The following is a 5,991-nucleotide window of genomic DNA, read 5'->3' on the forward strand; positions in this document are numbered from 1 at the left end:
ATCCGCTCCCCCTTGATCTATAAAAGGAGGTGGCGTCGCTAGAAGACCTCAGGCTGGGCAAGAGCCAAGGCCGGCAGAGGATAGATTCATACACACCACCAAGAACAATACATCTCCCAGTGGACGTAGGGTATTACGCTCCGGCGGCCCGAACCACTCTAAATCGTGTGTTCTTGAGTCCTAGTCCCAGCGTAGATTCAGCCCCATCGCCTAGTACTTCCCCGAGTACTCCCTCACGGGGAATAGGCGGGTGCGTTCCGCCACCCGGCTGTGGGTACCCCTAGAACCCCCACGATATTTTGGCGCCGTCCGTGGGGAAGTCAGGCGCAGGTTGGATCTCCAGGCCTCTGGGCTGTGTTCTTCCTCTGCAACGACGAACCTGAAGATGAAGGAAGGCAGGGCCACACTCCCTCCACCTGGCTTGGCACCGGCGCAGCAACGCCCTCGGTGCGGCGGCGCACGACAGCGACGCCTGCTGTGCGTCGCCACTGCGACACCTCGGAGCCGGCGTAGCGGCGCACAGCGGAGGCGCCGCTGGGCGCTGCTGCCCCTACGTCGACTCAAGGTTTTCTCTCAAGCAACGGCCACACCTCCTCTGCGGTGACATGGTGTCGGCTCAAGGCTTCCTCTCAACATGGAGCCTGGAGCCGACGGCCATCCCGGAGGAAGTGGACCGTGTCGTCCTGCCGTCTCCAGCACCGGAGATCCACCTCAGCGTTGCTCGGTGCTGCTGCAGACAGGACCCCGCCTCCTCGCGCGGGGGCCCCTGGCGCTAGCACCAAGGACAAGCCGGCGAACGACCGCACTTCTCCACGCGTCGCACCGGTCCATCTGCTGCGCAAGGGCTCTGGTTTCCATCGGCAACGGCGACGGCAGGGGGAGGGGGCCTCTTCCATTCAAAGCCAAAGAATTTGTCTCATGCCATGTAAGCATGTGACAGCTCTTAGGCAAGGAGGGGTCCCCCGAGCTCCCGAGGTGATGCTGGATGATGCGGTTCAGGCACATCCAGGGCGCCTTCACGCGCTGTATAGCATGCAGCCGTAGGTTACTCCTAAGAAAGGAATGAGAGATTTTCTCCTTTGTAATAGCGTGGCGTCTACGTGTGTGTCCAGAGCGGTCAAGGTCCGACCTTGTAAACCCGACCTCTGGCCCTATCACACAAACAGGCAAAAGCGGTACGGAGCGGTGGAGGTCCGACCTCGTAATCCCGACCTCCGATGTATACCGTGACAACCACAATAATAAAGGAGATTTTCTTTCTCAGTTTTACCTAGGCTCCACCCTGATTACATTTATTCGCCTTGGTTTAACTATTCTTTCCTCTTGACCGGAGTTTCCCTTATTGCTAACAATCCAAGTTAAGTTGCTAGCTTGTGGTCAGGTGAAGACACCCCTTCTAGCTGGAAGGCAGTCCGGACCCCTAAGGACCTGCTCTGGAGAAGTGGTATTTGTATCCTGGGGTAGAGAAGCTCCGCGTGGCTTAGCCTGGTAATGTACCCTAAGATTACGTACTTCACTACCCTGTTACAAGTACTCTAGTATCCAGGACTGCTGTCTTTAGAGGTCCCGGGCTCTCTTCTAGTATAAGGCTTGGTTTCTTTGCACCTTACTATGAGGTCCGGTAACATGCTTCATCGGATTGTCAGCAACGGTCGCTCCAAGTCCACTCCGGTGGCCCGCTCCGGCGGAGACCGCTCGCCACGGTCGCTCCAAGTCCACTCCGGTGGCCCGCTCCGGCGGAGACCGCTCGCCACGGTCGCTCCAAGTGCCGGGTCCGGGAAGTGGTGCTTGCTCCCTGAGCGACCCGAGGTCTGTGTAGCCGCTTAGTTTGGTTCCGTACCCTAAGCCTACACCCTCGTCGCCCTGAGGAGAGCGCTCTAGTACCTGAGCCTGGCAACAGGTGTACCGGCCTCAGGGGTCCGGGGCACCCGCTCTCTGCATGAGCACACCAACGCAACCGAGCTTGCGTAGAAACACATCACGATAGTGGCCCACCCGCGGGTTCGTACCTCTCCCGAGGTGGGCCCGGGGGCCACTGTCGGTACCCCAGGACTGGGGTACCCCCTCTTGCTGTGTCCAGGCAAGGGCCTTGTAGTTATCCTTGACTACGTCCAAACAGCCGGACCCCTGTGGTCCGGAGTTCTGTTCTCTCGGCAACGGTCCCGGACCTGCCTCACGACTGGGAAAGATCCGGGAACGACACGTGTCCCGGAGGAGGCGGGCAGCCCGAACAGCCGGGGCTCCGGACCTCCCGAAGGGTCCGGACCCCCGCGGAAGTCCCGGACCCCTCATAGGGTCCCGGACCTCTTGTATGGTAACCGGACCCCTCGCTAAGGGAAGAAGTCAACGCCCTACCTCTGGGTGGTCCGGCGCGGACACGTATACAAGGGCGCTTGGTCTCCATACAAAGCCTCACCCACCACTGCATTTATTGCGGTAGGTGGACGCCCCGCATTGATACAGTGGAAGCCGAGGCGATTCTTTGACCAGGAGGCACTATTGATCGCGTATTACCAAGGTAGTGGAGCCGCTGGCGCCGCCCACGCCGCGCCTGCCAATCTGCCATAGCAAATGGATACAACGGCTCGGTTTCGCCCATTATGACGCCTACATAATAGCCTCAGCAGGCTACGCCGCAAGCTACGCTACTCCAACGGGCACCTAGCTGACGGGACAAGGAAAGACCCCCCTGGGTCAGAAGAGCAGCATTACGCATATCGGAGGAAAAGATTCATAACCACTGTTGTCTTTTAAGTACTCTGCGCAGTATGCTGCACAGCACGTTGGGCCCACTTGTCGGGGCCCAACGTCCAATGTATCCGCTCCCCCTTGATCTATAAAAGGAGGGGGCGTCGCTAGAAGACCTCAGGCTGGGCAAGAGCCAAGGCCGGCAGAGGATAGATTCATACACACCACCAAGAACAATACATCTCCCAGTGGACGTAGGGTATTACGCTCCGGCGGCCCGAACCACTCTAAATCGTGTGTTCTTGAGTCCTAGTCCCAGCGTAGATTCAGCCCCATCGCCTAGTACTTCCCCGAGTACTCCCTCACGGGGAATAGGCGGGTGCGTTCCGCCACCCGGCTGTGGGTACCCCTAGAACCCCCACGACAAATATTTATCTAGGTGCATAGCAAAAGCTATCTATCTTGATTTACCAAAAATGACCTACAATTTGGAATGGAGCTAGGGAGTACTTGTTAATGTAACAACGCATAGTATTGCTAAGCCATCAGTTCATAGATTGTCGCATGCATGAATGCATGATGCATCTTCAGTTACCAATCAATCATGGAACAAATACATCAGTCTAGAAAAATATTTGGTGTTCTGGCATTAAAAAGATTCCAACAGAAAAGTTGTATTCAATTGGACCAAGTAGAAAGAGAGAGATCCCAATATTTAATCAGCGCGTATTAGCAGGGTATCTCAGAGCTGGAGAAGTTTAATTTATGTAGTTCTTGGACCTTATTATTAAGGGTCGGAGTGAACTAGTGCTACATCTACATGCACGTTTGAAGTTCACATGGGATCATGTGACATCGTTCTTCCAGAGTACAGTTTTTTAGAGCATTCAAATTTTCAAACTTCAGTTCTAGTTGCCTGGTATACTACTTGCTAACTTTGTAAGAGCTTATCTAATGAACTAATTGCTTGGTTACCAATAAATTCAGCGCTAGTAAGTAGTACTTTTCCGTACAAAAAATAAAGGTGGATATATATATGCTGCAGCTAGAATTTTTATCATTGGACCCCCAATCACGTCCATGATGATGGACAGTAAGGTCTCGTTTGCTTTTTTAAATTTAAATCACTTGTCTCATCACACCACATGTTTAAACACCAATTAAAAATATTAAATATAGACTTATTACCAAATTAATTTCATAAGTCGCGACTTAATCACAAGACGAATCTATTAAATCTAATTAGTCTATAATTTGACCACTAATTACTACAGTAATCAGCCGCTAATTGTATATTAATTATACTTACATCTAGAGTTAAGTTTGCAACTTATGTAATTATTTTTATATTAAATTAACATCTGAACATTTGAATTTACATCCGAATATTCGATGTGACAGCGAGTTAAAAAACCAAACGAGACCTAAGTCTATGTTGTTGGAGTAACTGAGACACGGTCCAGCTGGCCTGCACCCTGGGTAGATAGCTTACCTCATGGTGAAAACTCCTTTTCCTTGTCCGTTTCTGCCTTTTGATTTGGTTCTCCAGCTCTGTGCTTCGGGCCTAACTTAGAGTTGCTCCTTTTGCATGCAACCTTTGACCGCCGCAGAATGTGCGTGTACTGTATGCGCGACCTCTTGCGTAGACAATCTTCACACCAACTCCTCTGTCTCTTTCTCTGCACTTCGTCCCTGAAGAAAGAGCCTTCCTTTAATTTTCGCAACATATATGGCTGAAAAATATTTAGCACCATTTCAATAGGAGCCCATCCAAGAACAAATTTGAGAATGGGAGAACCTCAACCCAAGCGGCGTAACCATACCAAACATGATGCCTAAACATCACATTAAATTCTCACTATTCATATCTATCCACACTTGGTGTATAATATAAACTTGGCAAGATAGATAAGGAAGATGTGTGACGACGCATCCATGAGAAGGAGATGCCAGCTTGCAGTGATGTTGCATGCGAGCTACCAGACGTGAAGACCCCGCAAGTCAAAAGAGCCCCGCCAAATTTGCTCCCAATCACTCACTCCCCGGCTCCCCGCCCGGCGGCTTGCCGGAGCTTCTTCTTCTCCGGAACTTCAACACCGGAGAAAGCAACCACGAACGGCGCCCATCTAACAGCCAGGCCAAATGTCCAAATCCAAGTTGCGTTCCCTGCGATGACGTTGCCGAACAATCACGACCGATCGGTGTCAGCAGGGAATGGAAGCCTCTCCCGACGGCCGTTAGTTGGAGGTCGCTGTCCTTCACATGGATGCATGAGCATGACGCGTGTACGTCCTAGCTAGCTAGACTACCGTACCTTGCATTGGGTAGTTTGGAGCTATTGGCAACCTGCCCTTCAAAGTTTAGCAGGTGTTCAGACACAACCAGGAAGCTCTATGCTGAGCCGCCAGAGTGCACTACTGGAGATATCTCTCAACCGCTCCTGGTCCAACAAGGATATGCTTGTCATGTCCAATGGAGTGGTTGATGGTTAGTACAAACTGGAACTGGATTTCTTCGCTTCGCAAAGGAAAAAAAAACAAGACCAATCTTTCTTTCTTTTTTTTTTGAAGAAAATGGCAGGAGCTCTACCTCCCAATTAAGAAGGAATAGAAGTTTTAATTACAAGAAATGTTAGCCAAACCACACTGGAGGACTAACCCACCCAAGTGCCGCGGCACAGCACAACACACCACTGCATTGAGTCATCGTTGCCGAGTTGGATAATCCAACAGCTCCGACTTCCCGAAGCAAAACCCTAGACGACCACCACCGGGCAGACTGGCAAAAGACCCAGGCCACGTGGGTCATCATTGCCGAGCTCAAACGCAGGGCACAGAGCAGCTCCGACTTCCTACCGCGAACCAAAGCCCTGCCCCTGGTGACCGCCCAAACACCCTTGGAGCAACCCCCAGGGACGAAGAAACACCCCGCCCGTGTTATCGTTGCCCAGCTACATCCCCTGACGCAGCAGCTCCGACTTCACGTCACAGGATAAGGCCCCGCCCGCCAGGCAGCCGCCAAGCGGTGAAGGGAGACCACCAAAGACAACAAACGTCGAGGCCATATCGGCTTCCAGGTGCGACGCCTTCAGGAAGGGCACGACGTCGAAAGCGTCACCGTCGCACGTCCAAGAAGGATAGAGTTTTCACCCTTGGAGGAAAGGTGCTAGAGGGGGAGGAAACACGACGCCCCCAATGGGGAAACGGCGCCCACGGGCGTCGCCGTGGTCGAGGATTTCGCCCAGAGGTACCTCCCCTCCCGCCCAAAGCGCTAGGCCCCGAAGACCCAAAAGCCAGCCACCAC

This window comes from Panicum virgatum, chromosome 3N (assembly GCF_016808335.1).
Source record: "Panicum virgatum strain AP13 chromosome 3N, P.virgatum_v5, whole genome shotgun sequence".
In the NCBI taxonomy this organism is placed as follows: domain Eukaryota; kingdom Viridiplantae; phylum Streptophyta; class Magnoliopsida; order Poales; family Poaceae; genus Panicum; species Panicum virgatum.